The following is a 17,054-nucleotide window of genomic DNA, read 5'->3' as shown; positions in this document are numbered from 1 at the left end:
TTTTGACAGAGAGAGAGTTAGCGAGAGCAGGAACACAAGCAGGGGGAGTGGGAGAGGGAGAAGCAGGCTTCCCGCCGAGCAGGGAGCCCGATGTGGGGCTCGATCCCAGGACCCTGAGATCATGACCTGAGCTGAAGGCAGACGCTTAATGACTGAGCCACCCAGGCACCCCAAATAGAAGCATTTAAAACTATACATTTTCCTCTGAGCACTGCTGTAGATGCATAGTGCATGTTTTTATAACTTACTTTTTGGATAAAATTTTAAATTTTAGAACAGCTTTGGATTTACAGAAAAATTGTGAAGATAGTACAGAATTTCCCAATATATCCTGTACCCAGTTTCCTTTATTTTTTACATCTCACATTAGTATGGTATAGCTGTTCAAATTAATGAACTAAGTCCATACTTTATTCAGAGTTTTAATTTTTACCTAACATCCTTTTTCTTCCTTCCAGGATCCCATCTAAGATATCACCTTATATTTAGTCGTCGTGTCTCCTTTGGCTCCTCTTCTCTGTGACAGTTTCTCAGATTTCCCTTGTTTTTGATGACCTTGAGAGTTTTGAGGAATACCAGTCAGGTATTTTGTAGAACTTCTCTCAATTTGGATTTGTCTGATGTTTTTCTCATGATTGGACTGGAATTTTGTATTACTGGGAGGAAGACCACAGAGGTAAAGTGCCATCGTCAGCACATTACACCAAGGGTACGTACCATCCACACGACTTACAACGGCTGATACTGACCTTGATCACCTGGCTGAGGTAGCGCTTGCCAGGTTTCTGCACTGTGAAGTCACTCTCTTTCCCCACTTTCCATTCTGTGCACACTTGAGTAGGAAGTTATACTGCACCTCTTTGAGGGCAGACTGGCTACATAAATATTTGGAATTCTTCTACAGGGAGATTTCGCTCTTCTCCCCCATTTGTTTATTTCTTCAATCATTTATATCACTATGGAATATTTATTTTACACTTTGCATTATAATCCGATAATTATTTTGTCAAATTGTTCCATGGCTGACCATTGGGAGCCATTTCAATTGGATCTGGTGTCCCTTTCTCCCCATCAACGTGTTGGTTTTTACTTTATTTTTAGTTTTTTGAGTACCTCTTTATTTTTTTTTTTTTTAAAGATTTTATCTATTTATTTGAGAGAGAGGGAGAGAGAGACAGAGAGAGTGTGATTGGGGCGAGGGGGCAGGCAGAGAGAGAAGGAGAAGCAGACTCTTGCTGAGCAGGGAGCCCAACGTGGGGCTCGATTCCAGGACCCTGAGATCATGAACTGAGCTGAAGGCAGACCCTTAATGGACTGAGCCACCTAGGCCACCTGAGTAACTCTTTAATTTCTGGCATTATAAGATGCTTCAGGCTCATCTTATATATTGTCTGTCCTTGTTCTAGAATGAGGCATTTCTGCAAGGATCTCTGGTTCTTTTTATTGGGAAATAATATTAGAAACCAAGATCTAGTGGCGCCTGGGTGGCTCAGTCGTTAAGCGTCTGCCTTAGGCTCAGGTCATGAGTCCTGGGATCAAGCCCCGCATTGGGCTCCCTGCTCTGCAGGGAGCCTGCTTCTCCCTCTCTCACTCCCCCTGCTTGTGTTCCCTCTCTCACTATGTCTCTCTCTGTCAAATAAATAAATAAAAAATCTTAAAAAAAAAAAGAAATTGAGATCTAGGTATTAGTGTGTTTGTTGCTATCCCCATGCAGTTGCTTCTAGCCACGCCCCCTCCCCTGCTGACGGAGTAAGGAAATTCATGTGCATATACTAACCCTAGCACATACACACTGTAATCCTTTCCAAGGGCTGCCGTAAAAAATGCCACAAAATGTGTTGGTTAAAACAACAGAAATCTATTCTCTCATAGGTCTGGATGCTAGAAGTCTGAACTTAGGCTGTCAACAGGGCCGTGCTGCCCCTGAAGGCTTTAGGGAAGAATTCTTCTTTGTCTCTTCCATCTTCTGGTAGCTGTAGTTATCACTTGGCTTGTGGAAGCACAATTTCAATCTCTGCCTCTGTCTTCACATTGCCTTATTCTCTTGTTTCTCTGTGCCTCTACTCTTCTTATAAAAATACCAGTCCTTGGATTTAAGTCCCCTCCTAAATCCAGGATGATTTCATCATGAGATTCTTAACTAGTTATATCTGCAAAAACCCTATTTCCAAATAAGGTCACATTCCCACAATTAGGGGAGACACTCATCAACCCATTACAGACACACATAAATATAAATATTTCCCTATGCAACCATCTGTATCTATACTAAGCTAAACATGAATTCATACTGATGGCTCCAACTCTAATCCATTACCACATGGGTTGATCTAGTCTCCTTCCCTTGCTTATCTGAAAACTCCAACAACAGCAGTGAGAAACCTAAATCCCTCCATAAACCACCCATTTACTTAATTGTCCAGTTTCACTAGACATGAATAAGCAGTATCAGATTTTAACCCATCTCTCCATGGAAAAACTTTATCAGCTGGAGTAAACACTTATGCACAGTTCCCTTTGCCTTTGGTTTTACAGACTTCACTCATTTCCAAAGTTACTTATGTCAGTGCCTTTCCCACCATCCCTTCAGTCAAAATTGTTTGTCCTATTAGTGATATAGTTACGTTGTTTTGTCACAGTCTTTGTTCCATCCCGGGATCCTCTGACTTCCTAATTTATTTTTTTTTTAAGTTTATACACATTAAGTTTCACTCTCTGCTGTGAAGTTCTATGGGTTTTGAAAATTGCATAGTGCCATGTATCCACAATTAAAGTATCACATAGAATCATTTTGCTACCCTGAAAACTCCCTTGTGCTTCACCTACTCAACACTTCCCTCTCCAGAAACCCTAGCAACAACTGATATTTTTATTATTGCTATAGGTTTGGCTTTTCTAGAATGTCACATAATTGAATCATGCAGTATGTAGCTTTTTCAGATTGCTTTCACTTAGCAGTATGCCTTTAAGACTGCTCCATGTCTTTCATGGTTTGATAGCTCTTTTCTTTTTATCACTGAATACTCATCCATTTTCTGACAGTTCCAGTTTGTTTATGCATTTACCTACTGAAGGACATCATGGTGGCTTTCATATTCTGGTATGAATAAAGCTGCTACAAACATCTGTGTGTAGATTTTGTATGGACATAAGTTTTTTTTTAATTGAAATTCAGTTAGCCAACTTATAGTACATCATTAGTTTCAGATGTAGTGTTTAACAATTTATCAGTTGCACGTAGCACCCAGTGCTCATTACATCGCATGCCCTCCTCAAGGACATAAGTTTTCAGATCACGTGAGTAAATACCTATAAGCAAGATTGCTAGATCATATGGTTAAGAGTATGTTTAGTTTTGTGAGAAATTTCCGAAGTCTTCCAAAGTGGCTCTTCCATTTTGCATTCCCACCAGCAGTGAATGAGATCCCTATTGTTCCTCAATGTTACAGCATTTGGTATTATTAGTTTTATTTGATTAATTTTAGCCATTTGAATAGGTATGCAGTGGCATCACTTCTTGTTTTCATTTGCAGTTCCCTGATGACAAATGAGGCTGAACATCTTCTTATGTGCTTAATTTCCCTATGTGTATTTTCTTTGGTGAGTTGTCTGTTCAGATCATTTGCCCATTTTTGATTCTTTTCCTTATTGCTGAGTTTTATATGTTTTTGCATATTTTGAATAAAAGTCCTTTATCTGCTAAGTGTTTTGCAAATATTTTTTTTCTTATTCCATGGCTTGTCTAATGATTTCTTAACTGTGTATTTTCTTAACTGAGTATTCTTATTCCATGTATTTCACAGAGAAATTTTTAATTTTTAATAAAAAAAAAATTTAATTTAAAATTACAGTTTTAATTTTAATAAAGTCCAATTTAGCAATTTTTTCTTTTATGGATTGTGTTTTCAGTATTATATCTAAAATCTCATCACTAAACCCAGTTACCTACATTTTCATATGTTTTATGGTTTTTCATTCTATATTTAAACTATAATTCATCTCAAGTTTATTTTTGTGAAGATTAAGGTCTTGAACTGGTTCTTTTATTTATTTATTCATTTATTTTGCACACAGATGTCCAATTGTTGCAACACCATTTGTCAAACACACTATCCAGAGTCCAATGATGATCTTAGTCTTCCAGCCTCCAGAACTGTGAGCAATAAATTTCTGTTGTCTATCAGTCACTCAGTCTGTGGTATTTTGTTCCACACCTTGAATGGATTAAGGTAATGTACATCCAAGTTTCTGACATATCATTTTCCTCCTCCCCGAAGAACTTTTTTTATTTCTTGCAGGGCAGGTCTGCTCGTGATAGATGCCCCCAGTTTTTGTTTGTCTGAGGCAGTCTTTATTTCTACTTCATTTTTAAAGTACAATTCTACTGGATATAGAATTCTAGAGTTTTCTCCCCAAACACTTTAAATACTATATTCTCTTCCTGCTCGCAAGCTTTCTGAAGAGAAGTTATTGAAATTTGTACTTTTTTTCTCTATACATAAGGTGTTTGCTTTCATCTGGAGTCTTCTTAGATTTCTCTTTGTCTTTGGTTTTCTGCAATTTGAATACAATCTGCCTGGGTGGGATTTTGTTTTGTTTTGTTTGTTTTAAGCATCCTGCTTTGTGTTCTCTGTGCTTTTTGATCTTTGCTTTGGTGTTTGTTCTTAATCTTGAAAAGTTCTCAGACATTATTACTTCAAATATTCTACTCTATTCTCACTTCTTCTGATGTTCCAATTATGCCTGTATTATATCTTTTGAAATAGTCCTACAGTTTCTGGATTTCTGTTGTGTTTTCTCCCCCTTTTGTTTTCTCTCTGCATTTTGGTTTGTGAAGTTTTTATTGACCTTTCTTCAAGTTTGCTGATTCTTGCCTTGGCCATGTCTAGTCAATAAACCCCTCAAAGGGATTTTTCATATCTGTTATAGTGTTTTTGATTTCTAACATTTCCTTTGGATTTTTCTTAGAGTTTCCATTTCTATGCTTACGTCACCCATCTGTTCTCGCATATTGTCTACTTTTTTCATTCAACCTTAACATATTAATCATAGTTATTTTAAATTCCCCGCCTGATAATCCTAACTCAATTATATCTGAGTGTGGTTCTGATATTTACTTTGTTTCTTCAGACTGTGGTTTTTTTCTTGCTGTTAGCATGCTTTGAATTTTTTGTTGAAAATGGAACATGCTGTATCAGGTAATAGGGACTGAGGTAAACAGGCGGTTAGTGTGAGGTTTTTTGCTAATCTGCTAAGAATCAGGCTGTATTTAATGTTTGCTGTAGCTGTAGGTGCCAGAGGCTTCAAATTCTTGGAATGTCCTTGTTTCTGTTTCCCTTTTGTCTTTGGGCTTCCTTAAGTACTGCTCCTCAGACAGCGTCTGGACCTTGAGACTCTTTCATCTGTGACGCACTGTTATACTGGAATGCTGTTGGTGCCATGGTAAGGTGTTGGGGGAGCATTCTATACTCTTATGGTTAAGATTCTGTCTTTCAGTGGGCCCATGTCCTTGAGCTGTGATCTGCACTGGTTTGTCTTAGCTTTTTTCCTACTCCCTTGGTGAGACAGGAAGGATAGAGAACAGATGCTAGAGTTTAACAAGTGTCCTTTCTCCAAGTGGGATAAATTTTGGTAAGATCTTTTCACCTGGGGCATCACCTTTGTTATGGATGCCACTCTGGACGTATTTAACAATGATTATTGCTCCTCTTTTCCAAACAGAGCCACCTGACTATGAGAAGCTGGAGGGATTCATGGAGGTAAAATCCACAAAAATGTGGGGGCCTAAGACTAGAGCCCTAGGAATTGGAATTTATGCTAGTCTACACTCAGCCTCCAGCAATTTGTCAAAATTACCATTTAAGTGTTCCTGCCAGTTAACAGTTCCAGTGGCTTCTGCTCAAGGTAAGTAGATCTCAACTGTGATTCTCTGAATTCTCCTGTCACTCTAAATTTTGGCAATTTGCCCTGCAACCTCAGTTCTCTGATGGGTCCAAGAAAGTCATTCATTTGTAGTTTTTCCAGTTCTTTCTTGTTATAAGGAAGGGAATGGTGACTTACAAGCTCTTTGTATGTCAGAACTGGGCATCCTCTGTTACACTTAGATTAATATCAATACTGCACTGTGAGGAAGTGTTTTCATTATTATTCATTTAAAATATCTCCAATAATCCTTGCAATTTTTTATTTCATCTATTTTTTTAAATATGTGCTGTTTGATTTTCAAGTATTTGTGCATTTCCAGTTATACATGTTATTGATTTTTTATTATCCCCCTCATTTCTCTTTTAGCCTATCCAACCCTTTATTTCTAAAATCTGTTTCTTTTGGACAATATCTATTTAACATTTGCATTTTTTATGCATTCCAACCATCTTTGCCCTTTAATTTGTATGTTTAGAACTTTTTCATTTAATGTATTTATCAATATATATTAAAGTTGAGTTTAAGTGTAAAGTTGTTTAAGTCTGCCATCTTCCTTTCTTCTTCTGTTTGTTCCATATGCACTTTGTTCATTGTTTCCCTTGTTATGCTTTCTTTTGAGCTGAGTATTTTTTTATGTTTCTTTTATTGGTCTATTAGCCATACAGCTTGGTTTTATGTTTTAGTGTTTACTCTATAGTTTGCAATATGCATCTTTAACTTATCTCATTTTCTTTTCTTTTCTTTTCTTTCTTTTTCTTTAAGATTTTCTTTTTAAGAGAGAGAGAGAGTGAGCTCTTGTGAGTGGGGTGGAGGGGCAGAGGAAGAGGAAGAAAGACTCTTAAGCAGTCTCCATGCTCAGTGCAGAGCCCGGAGCAAGGCTCAATCTCACAACCCTGAGATCATGACCTGAGCCAAAAATCAAGAGTCTGTCACTTAACCAACTGAGCTACCTAGGTGCCTCTAAAGATTTTATTTTTAAGTAATCTCTACACCCAACATGGGGTTCAAATTTACAACCCTGAGATGAAGAGTTACATGTTCTATCAACTGAGCCAACCAGGCACCCCTATCTCATTTTATTTTCAAATAATACTATACCATTCCATGTATAATGCAAGGACTTCAAAAAAGTATGCCTCTAAAAGAACCCTTACAATTCAATAATAAAAAGACAAATAATTCAACTAAAAAGTGGGCAAATGATCTAAGTGTTCCTTAAAGAAAATTTACAAATGACCAATAAGTACATTAAAAGATGTTCAACACCATTAGTCATCAGAGAAATTCAAGTCAAAACTACAATGAGACACCACTTCACACCTACCAGGAAGGCTAAAATTAAGAAGACAGACAATAACAAGATTTCATGAGGATATGGAGTCATTGGAACTCTCATACGTTCTTGGCAGGAAAGTAAAATGGTGCAATTGCTTTGGAAAGTAGTTTGGCAGTTCCCCAAAAGAACAAACATAGAATTAGCACATGTTGTATCAATTCTTATATAGCTAAAAGAATTGAAAACATATGTTTGCATACAAAATTACACAAAATGTTCATAGCAGTATTATTAGTGAAAAAGCTAAAGCAAGCCAAATTCCCATCAACTGATGAAGGGATAATTGAAATGTGGTATATCCAAACAAGGAAATATTATTTGGCAATAAAAATAAATGAAGTACTGATACATACTACATAATGAATAAATCTTAAAAACATTGTGCTAAGTAAAAGAAGCTACTCAAAACAGGCAATATACTATATGATTTCACTCCTATGAAAGTCCACAATAAGGAAATCTATGGGGACAGAAAGTAGATTAGTGGTTGCTTAGGGCTGGGTTAGGGGAGGAGGATAACTAAAGGGTATGTGGTTTCTTTTTAAGATAATAAAAATTTTTAAAAATTGATTGTGGTAGAGTTTACATAACTCTATGCATATACTAAGAAGCATTGAATTGTATATTTTAAATGGGTGAAATTGTATGTTATGTAAATTATATCTCAATAAAGCTGTTACCAAAAATAATATACTCCCATATTACACTTTCCTGTTCTTTGCGTTATTTTTGTCATATATTTTACCTCTTTATATGTTATAAATAGCACAGTGTTGTTATTTTATAATTTTAAACAATTATCTTTGAAAAATATATAGTCAGGAAATGTCTTTCATATTTACCCACATATTTACAATTTCTGGAAAATTGCATTCTTTTGTTTAAATATGAATTTCTACCTGGAATTACCTTTAATATTTTTTGTAGTGTAATTCTTCTGATGAGGAATTAGCTTTTGTTAGTCTATAATTTTTACCTTCATTTTTAAAGTATATTTTCATTGAACAAAGATTTCTAGATTGACCAGTTTTGTTTGTTTATTTATTTTGTTTCTGGTTTTGTTTGCCTTATTAAATATCATTCTGGCTTGCATTGATTCTCATAAGAAATCTGTTGATATTCTTATCTTTACTCCCTTCTAATTTCTTTGGTTATTTTAAAGAATTTTCTCTTAAACACTTTCCAGCATCTTTAATCATATATGTTGGTATGGCTTTCTTTGTATTTGTTCTCTTTGGGATTTCTTGAGAAACTTTGATCTGCTGGGTTTTCTTTTTCATAAAATGTAGAGGTTATTTAGTCATTATTTCTTTAAACATTTTTTTTTGCTTCTCCCATCTCTTTTGGAAATCCAAGCACACATATATAGGCCACTTGATATCTTTTCAAAGACACTGAAGTTCTAATAACATTTTTTTCCATGTTTTTTTCTAAATGCTTCAGTTTTGATAGTCTTTATTGCTATGTCTTTAAATGTACTTATCTTTTATTCTTTAGTGCCTAATCTGGTTCAATTCCAGTGAATTCTAAATTTCAAATATTGTATTTTTGATATTAGAATTTCCATTGGGATCATTTATAGTCTCCATTTTATTCCTCATTATGTTCATGTTTTCCTTTAAATCCTTAAACATATTTCTAATAGTTGTCTTCAAGCAATTGTCTCCTGATTTCAACCTCTCTATCATTTCTAGGTATACTTCTGTTGATTTGTAACATTCAGTGAATTAATTTTTCTCATTATCATGGGTCACATTTTCTTTCTTCTTTGTCTAGTAATTTTGATCAAGTGCTAGACATTGGATTTATTGTATTATTTAATGCCTGTATTTGTTTTCTTTTAATGAATGCTGAGTTTTGTTTTAACAGGCAGTTAATTTTACTTATAGATCATTTTGCTCCTTTCAAGACTTTCTTATTTTATCTATATCATATCTGTATCTATGTCTATGTCTGTATCTGTATCTATATGTATTTATCTCTCTATATTTTATGGCATGTCTAAAGCAGGCTTTATACTAGGGCTAATGTAATCCTACCTGTAAGTAATTGCCTTCTGACATCTTTACTGAATCTTCTAGGTGTTCAATGAAGCCTCTTTTATTCTGGTTGATTATAACTCAAACGTGTCTTGATTCTTTGCAACGTTCAGTAATTGTTCAGATTTAGTTTTGCAGGTAGTTGTTCTTTTTTTTTTTTTAAAGATTTTATTTATTTATTTGAGAGAGAGAGAATGAGAGACAGAGAGCAGGAGAGGGAGGAGGCTCAGAGGGAGAAGCAGACTCCCTGCTGAGCAGGGAGCCCGATGTGGGACTCGATCCCAGGACTCCAGGATCATGACCTGAGCCGAAGGCAGTCGCTTAACCAACTGAGCCACCCAGGCGCCCGCAGGTAGTTGTTCTTTACCTTGCCTTATAAATACTCACATCACATGCACACAATTTAGAATCAGCCAAAGACTCCTTGGTTCCCCTATGTTGATTTCTTTGTAATTTCTTGGTACTCTTCCTCATAAATGCAAGCTACCTAAGTCCCTCTGAATTCCAGTCTTGATCTCCTCAGCTCAGCATTCTGTTGTTCTGCTTAGGTTTCCTCGGTGAGGGTCTGATAAATGCCTTAGCGAAAAATGCCAGGATGAGTATATGGCTCATCTCAAGTGTTTTTCTTTTAGAATTCACAGTCCAACACTACCCATTTTACTTTGTCTGAAAATAGTTATTTCACTTACTTTGTCCAGTTTTCTAGTATTTTATGGTGATAGGACCAACTTCATTTATGGACTGAAAGAGAAGCTCTCTCATCCTTTCTAATTCCTTTCCATTTGGAGCAAAATTGTTGTTAAGGATGTGAGGATGGGATTTTGTCAAAAATAAATATAGGGTACATTAAAAATAACATCAATAGTAACAAAACTTGCTGTCCATTTGAACATAATGCTACTGGCTGGGATTTTTCTCTATCACATTTCTGCCAGTCAGAATCTATTTACTTTCTTCTTGTATCCTTTGCAAATTAAAGAGTCAGTTGTTACAGAATTTGTATAGTATCACAATATTTCTCTAGTTTCTAAGATAATAAGAATAACCTGTGGCACTTGTTTAAAAATATGGCTTGCTTTCCAGACTTCTCTCCTAGACATTCTGATTTCTAGGGTATTAGGTAAAGCCTTGAAATTTGAATCTTCAAAGATACCTTAGATAAATATTTTTTCATCAGGCAAAATTGGGAAACTAGTATATTAGTTTGGAACACAGATGCTGAGGCCAGAATGCATGGATTTGAATACTGATGCAGTCTGTAGGAGCCCTGTTACTTTGGGTAGGTTTTATCCCCTATTTTCCTCAGGGTCATTGCAGATAGATGATTATATGTTTTGTGCCTTACATAAAGGTATCCTGTTTGTGAAGCCATAGAAAAATGGTGTATTATAATTGGTCTGCCCAGAGAAGTCTTTCTCATTTTCACAGAATCACCATATAAGATTAGCAGTGGCTCTGCTTTCCTTATCTTTGAAATAAGAAAAATAACATCATGGCTGGCTACATAATTCGTGAGGCCCCTGTGCAAAATGAAAAAGCAAGACCCCTTTTTGAAACAACAACAACAACAACAACAATAACAATATGCAGGAATAAAAGCTCTTTTTTTCCTTCCATTGTCTATCAACCCATCATGTCTTTTTTTTTTTTTATTAGACATTTAACGTTGCCATCCTTAGGACAACAGGGATTCTTGTGGGGCAAAACACAAATCGCCACAGGTGCCTGCTGCCCTGCCCCATGACTTGACATGCAGCGTTCAGATGCCTGACTCCAACCCTCCCGTTTCTCAGGATGCCACCCAGGTGCAGAGGATGACAACATTCCTTGGGTAGGGGTGGGAACAGGTGACTGAGAACCCATCCTGGAGAGGTGTGGGAGCAGAAGGAGGTGTGACCATGCATGAGCTAAGGCTCCAAACAACCACCAGTCCATGCTCCATTGTCTTGTCAGACTTAAGTTAGGAGATAAATTTCAAGGTGTTCCCACAGAGCATTACAAACATGGGGCCCCCTATTGAGCATGGTGTCCTGTGCAACTGCACTGGTCACACACTCACAGAGCTGACACTAAATAATAACATTTATGTTTGGTGCCTGAAATGTAGTAAGTACTCAAAAATGTCAGTTACAATTATTATTTTTACAAAGCATTCAACCTGAAAGCTCAGTTCTGCCCAGTCCTTGGTAATAAGCACAGACTCACAAACAGTGAGACTGGAACTAATTTAGTAGCCCTGACCCTGTCCACAGTTCTGTGGAGTATTGATTTTGTGAGAGGCACTACCCTGGGCACTGAACAAGTCACCCAATCTTTGGGCACAGCCTAATTAGAAAAAGAGGCAATTACAAATACAAATAACAAAGGACAAGTTAGAATACAGAGGGAGTTATGGAAGCTTTATCTCAGGCCTAGGGTGGGAAGTGGTGTTTAAGCTGAGTCCTAAAGGATAAGTAGAATCTAAGTAAGTAAACACAGGGGGTGGGGAATATGTTCTGGGCTTTGTGGATAGCTGGTACAAAACCCCTGAAACAAAGAAGAGAGAAAAGCCAACAGTTTCACCAGGACTGATGAACTGATTATAGGAGAAGGGAGAGGCAAGCAAGATGCAGAACTTAAAGGGTTTTATTGGTCAATTTCTGGAGTCTGTGCTTTATCCCAAGGACAACAGGGGATGGGGAGTGGAGAGTGGAAAAGGAATATTTAAAAAAAATATTTAGATAAAAAGGTGTTATGATATTTATATTTCAGAAAGATTTACCTGGGAACTTCTGGGTAAAATGGAATTGTGATTATGGATATCTAATTCTGCCTCCCAGAATCCTGTGAAAATGACCAATCCAATTTTTTCAAAAAAATAGGAAAAACACATAGCTGTGCCAGGTACTAGAAAGGGTGTTGCCTACGATCCAGCATGCACGTTCAACAAAACTTGAGTAAATAATGACATTGGATCTAATGAAACATATATCACATCTCCTAATGTATACAGAATCATGTACTCTCTAAATAGAAATACATCTTCTTTTGAAACATCCATGCTATGTTTATGAAAATTAATCCTACTCCTGGCTATAGAGAAATCTTCAATAAATTTCAAAGACTAGAAATTTTACAGGCCCCACTGTCTGATCATGATGCAAAAATAAAAATTCTAATAAAAGTATATACATAAACAATCAGTCACTTGGACATTAAAAGAAAAAAGAAAAACAACTTTTGTTTAGAATTAAGTAAAAAGCAAATAGAACCTACAATTACAGACTATTTAGAAAGTAACCAATAAGTATGGATGCACTTGAAAAATCAATAAAAGAGTTATCTCCCCAAAGTATTTTATGAGAAAATATCCAAGGAGGAAATACTTCTTACACTATTTAAGCCCATTTCAGGAGCACAGGAAAAGAGGGAAATCTTCTCAGTTGACCAGCTGTCATAACGTTGAACCCAACATGACAGTCAATACTTTAGATATAAAAGCCATAGGTCAATCTTATTTTGGAGTATAAGTGCAAAAATCCTTCAAATATGAGCAAATTGTATCCAACAGAATGCTGAAGGATGATTATGGATGGCTAAGAAAGGATTATTTTAGAGATGCAAAGATACATTGGCATTAATCTATTTTAAATATTTTAGGATGCCCTAAAAGATTTTATAATTTAATTTTCATTCCTGATTAATTACAAACACAATTCTTACTACACTTGATGTATGAAGTACTTTAACATGATGAATGACAGGTATACTAAATAAAAAGCCATAATTATATTTAAATAATAAAACATTATGGACTATCTGGTATAAGTCTAGGACAATGAAACATACTGGCTCCCAGCATTATCATTTAATAGTATTCTGAGAGTCCCAGAAATAGGACAAGAAAATATGAAGCTAAAATATTGGAAAGAGAAGAAAAATGATGTAATAAATAGATTATATTCTTCATAACCTGGAAAATCTGCAAGAAGGATTTGGAAATCTGTTAGCATTAGCGTGTTTAATAAGATTACTAGTTATTAAATAAATATACAATCATTCATACATTTACTCTACACTAACAACATATTAGAAAATATCTTAATAAAAATCCCATTCATATAGCATCAGGAGTATGTATATTCAATTTCTGGGGAATAACCAAACAGAAAATTTACATGAAGAAAAGTTCATAGCTACTGAAAGATATGAAAGATGACTTTAATTAGTAAGGATACATGACATGTTCCTCAACTGATAGAAAGAATATTAATTTATAACCTTAATGTAATTACAATAAAAATTTCAATAGAAATTTGGGGAACATTAAGGAGTGATACTAAAACATTAAAGCAAGGGAAAAACTATAAGGGAAAAGGTTAACAGATATCATCACATTAAATTTAGAAATTTTCTAAAATGTAATATATAAAATTAAAAGGAAGGTTATAATTCTTGGAAAATATTTGAGATGTGCGTAATATCCATAGCAACTTTTATACACAAAGAAATCAATAGTAAATAAACATCAAAAGCAAAATATGTAAGTGCCATGAAGTAGTCATTAAAGAAAGCATATTCAAATAACTAATAAACTTGTGAAATTATGTTTAAATTAACTTGTCACCAAGAAAATGGAAATTGAAATAATTTTATTTTATTTTACCTATGAAACTGGCAAAATAAAAAGTACTTAACATGCAAAAGTTTTATGTTATTTCATGGAGAAGAGTAGTATCAAAATATGTGTAATATATGAATTCAATTTTGTTTTAAAGTGTGCAACATACATATATATGCACATGTACATAAACTGTGAAATGTTAACAGTGATTACCTCTAGAAAGTAGAATTATGGGCCATTTTAGTTTTCATCTCAAGGTTTTCTGTGGTTTTAAGATTTTCTGCAATCAATATATATGACTTATGTAATCAAAAAAAATATTTTAAAGATCAGCATGGCCACAATGTGGTGAATGAATTTTAAAAATATAAACCAAAAGCAGAAAGTAGACAAAGGTGCTGCAATGGTAAAGACTAGAGAGACAAAACAGAGGTAAAATCACTAGGGACCAAAAGGAAACCATTTATTTCAGAAATACTAAGGTCACTAATGGTAGGTGGCAAGGGAAGAGGAGGAAAAGGAAGATAAGGAGCCAAGCAGAGGTTCCCAGCTTTATTTGGGCCACTGGGTGGAATGGTGGTGTTGCTCGCTGAGATATAATCAGAGGGACCAGGCTTGGGTTGTTGGTGGGATGCAGAAGCTAATATGTTGAGTTTGAAGTACCTGTTAGCCCCCTATCAGGAAAGAGTTTGCAAGTCAGAAGGAAGGTCTGGGTGAGACCTCTTTCTCTCTTCTCCCCCTCCCCCCACTCTGAGAAGACATCATCATATAGATGACTCTGGAGCCAAGATGGGATTACTCACGGAGATTTTACAGAGGAGAAGATTGATCCCAGAACTTGGAAGAACATTTACATTTAAGCGATGTCACTAAAGGTAGGCTGAAGAGGAGGAGACTATAAACAAGTCTGAGAGGTAAGAAGAAAGCCGAGAAAGGAGTCATGGAATCCAAAGGAAGAGAAACATCCAAGGTTTAATAGGGGGTGAGAGCAGTAAAGTCTCTTCTGAAAGATACTATCCTTGGCTGCTGAAGAAAGGGCCAGGTTGGGGCGGTGCATCTCAGGAAAGAGGGCAGGGTTGGTTATGTCAAATGTTGCTAAGAACACAGGAAAATGAAGGTGGTTGGGATTTGGGCAGGAGCTAGTTAGATGGAGTGTGAAGGGAAGCCTGACCAGGGTAGCTGGGGGGAGTGAGACAAAGGTGAAGAGGTACAGACAAGGAGTGAGATACCTCTTTTGAGAATCCTGGCTGTGAAGAGGGTGGAGGGAGAGAAGGTAGAAGCTACAGGGACGAAGGAGCTATTTTCATTCTTAAGCTACATCTAACTTGACCTTGTTTAATGGGGACGAGAGAAAGGGCCTATGGGGAGAGTTGTTGGGGGTGACAGTGAGGAGCACAGAGGTGAACTTCCTTAGGGAAAGAGCAGAAGTGGGGAAGATCTATGCCCAGGTGGGATTGCTTTATGTCAGGCATGATTGATTTCTTTATGTCAGGCGTGTGTGGGGGTGGAGGGTAGGGGGTGGCTGGGCTGCGGTCTTAGCTGGGGAAGGGAGAGGACAGGGAGAGCAGTTGCTCCAAGAGCACATTCTCCATACATGGTTGGTGCCTTTTACCAGGTAAAGCGTTTTTGAGAGAAGCATCATGAAAGCCAGAGAAGCATCATGAAAGCATCATGAAAGCCAGAGAAGCATCATGAAAGCATCATGAAAGCCAGAAAACCATCATGGCTGCCAGACCACGAGACTCTTAGAGAAGACAGAGAGTGGCGACGTTTGCTGTGCTCACCCTCCTACCCACCAGCGGTGCCCATCCTGAGCATGTGTCTGTATCTCTCCCCACAACCAGCTGCCCATCTTCAACAACTGGCTGTGGCACCTTTTAGGATTTTCCCTGTCCTACTCCATGTTAGATCATGACTATTTTGACTTCTATTTTCATTGTGAAGTAGGAGCTGAACTAGTTGCCTGAGACAGATGGAAGATGGGGCGTACTATGGAATTTGAGGTTTAAAATACCAAATCCCAATTTTACTCTCTGAGAGAAGAGCCTCCACGGCAAAGGCTCTAAGAGAGAGAACTGCTGGCTTGTTGGAGGAGTTGCAGGGAGGTCAGGGTGGCCAGAAGGGGGTAAGGGGGGGCACAAGGTGGGCTCACAGAGGGAGCTTGGGGTTAGATCCTGTGGAAGGGGGTTACAGTGCTCTAGGGGAGGCCTGTCTAGGGCAGTGAAGGGAGGCAGTAAGGAGAAGTCAGATACAGGCTCTATCTCATCTCAAATAATTTGTAGATGGACCCATGTGAGGTCTGAGATGAGGCCGGGATGGTGCCGAGGACTCCAGCATGAGTAGCTAATTGGATGATGGTACCATTACTGAGCCAGGAAAAGGTTAACAAAGTAGATGAATCTCTAACAAGAGTGATCAAGAAAAATAGAGAAGATGCAAACACACACGATATAAGCAAGAGATACAAGTAAAATCAGTTTTTTTAATGTTAGAAGAAAATTTTAAGCAACCGTAAGTCAATATATTACAAACTAAGGTAAGATGAAAAATGTTTGGAAAAGAATATAAAATTGGTAAAATATAAATTAAAATATGACAAAATAGGTACTTCAAAATTGAAATAATTTCCATTATTTCCTCACATATATATGTATATACATATGTATATGTATATGCATGTATATACATATGCATATACATATATGTACATATATGCAACACGCAACATGTATATGTATATACATGTATATGCATATACACATGCACACACATGTATATGCGCATATGTATATACATATATGTATATGCATGTATATGCATATTTATATATAAAATAAATATGTAATTAAATATATTTCTAGGCCTAGATTACTTTCTTTATGAATTTTACTACTTCTAAAAGACAAATAATTTTATCTAACTTTTCAAAAAATAGACAATGAAAGAAAACTGCCCAATTTATTTATAAGGGTGGAGGGAGGTCAGTTTGTATTTTCTTCTCATCTCATCATCTTAAGTTTTTTTTTTTATTCTTATGTTAATCCCCATACATTACATCATTAGTTTTAGATGTAGTGTGCCATGATTCATTGTTTGTGCATAACATCCAGTGCTCCATGCAGAATGTGCCCTCCTCAATACCCACCACCAG

General features: G+C 36.4%; 1 long non-coding RNA gene across 1 annotated transcript; it reads left to right on the top strand.

The window, feature by feature from the left end:
- The first annotated feature begins 462 nt into the window (after positions 1-462).
- On the top strand, positions 463-16,623 carry LOC115942053 (uncharacterized). The gene is made up of 6 exons (XR_004076705.2): positions 463-709; positions 3,534-3,600; positions 4,075-5,904; positions 10,957-11,105; positions 14,662-14,778; positions 15,519-16,623. It is a non-coding gene; the product is annotated as an uncharacterized LOC115942053 (long non-coding RNA).
- The last annotated feature ends 431 nt before the right edge of the window (positions 16,624-17,054 follow it).

This window comes from Leptonychotes weddellii, chromosome 2, assembly GCF_054177405.1.
Source record: "Leptonychotes weddellii isolate Sample4059 chromosome 2, ASM5417740v2, whole genome shotgun sequence".
NCBI classification, from domain to species: Eukaryota; Metazoa; Chordata; class Mammalia; order Carnivora; family Phocidae; genus Leptonychotes; species Leptonychotes weddellii.
The sequence above is the reverse complement of the archived record's forward strand: the minus strand, read 5'-3'. Positions and strand labels throughout refer to the sequence as shown.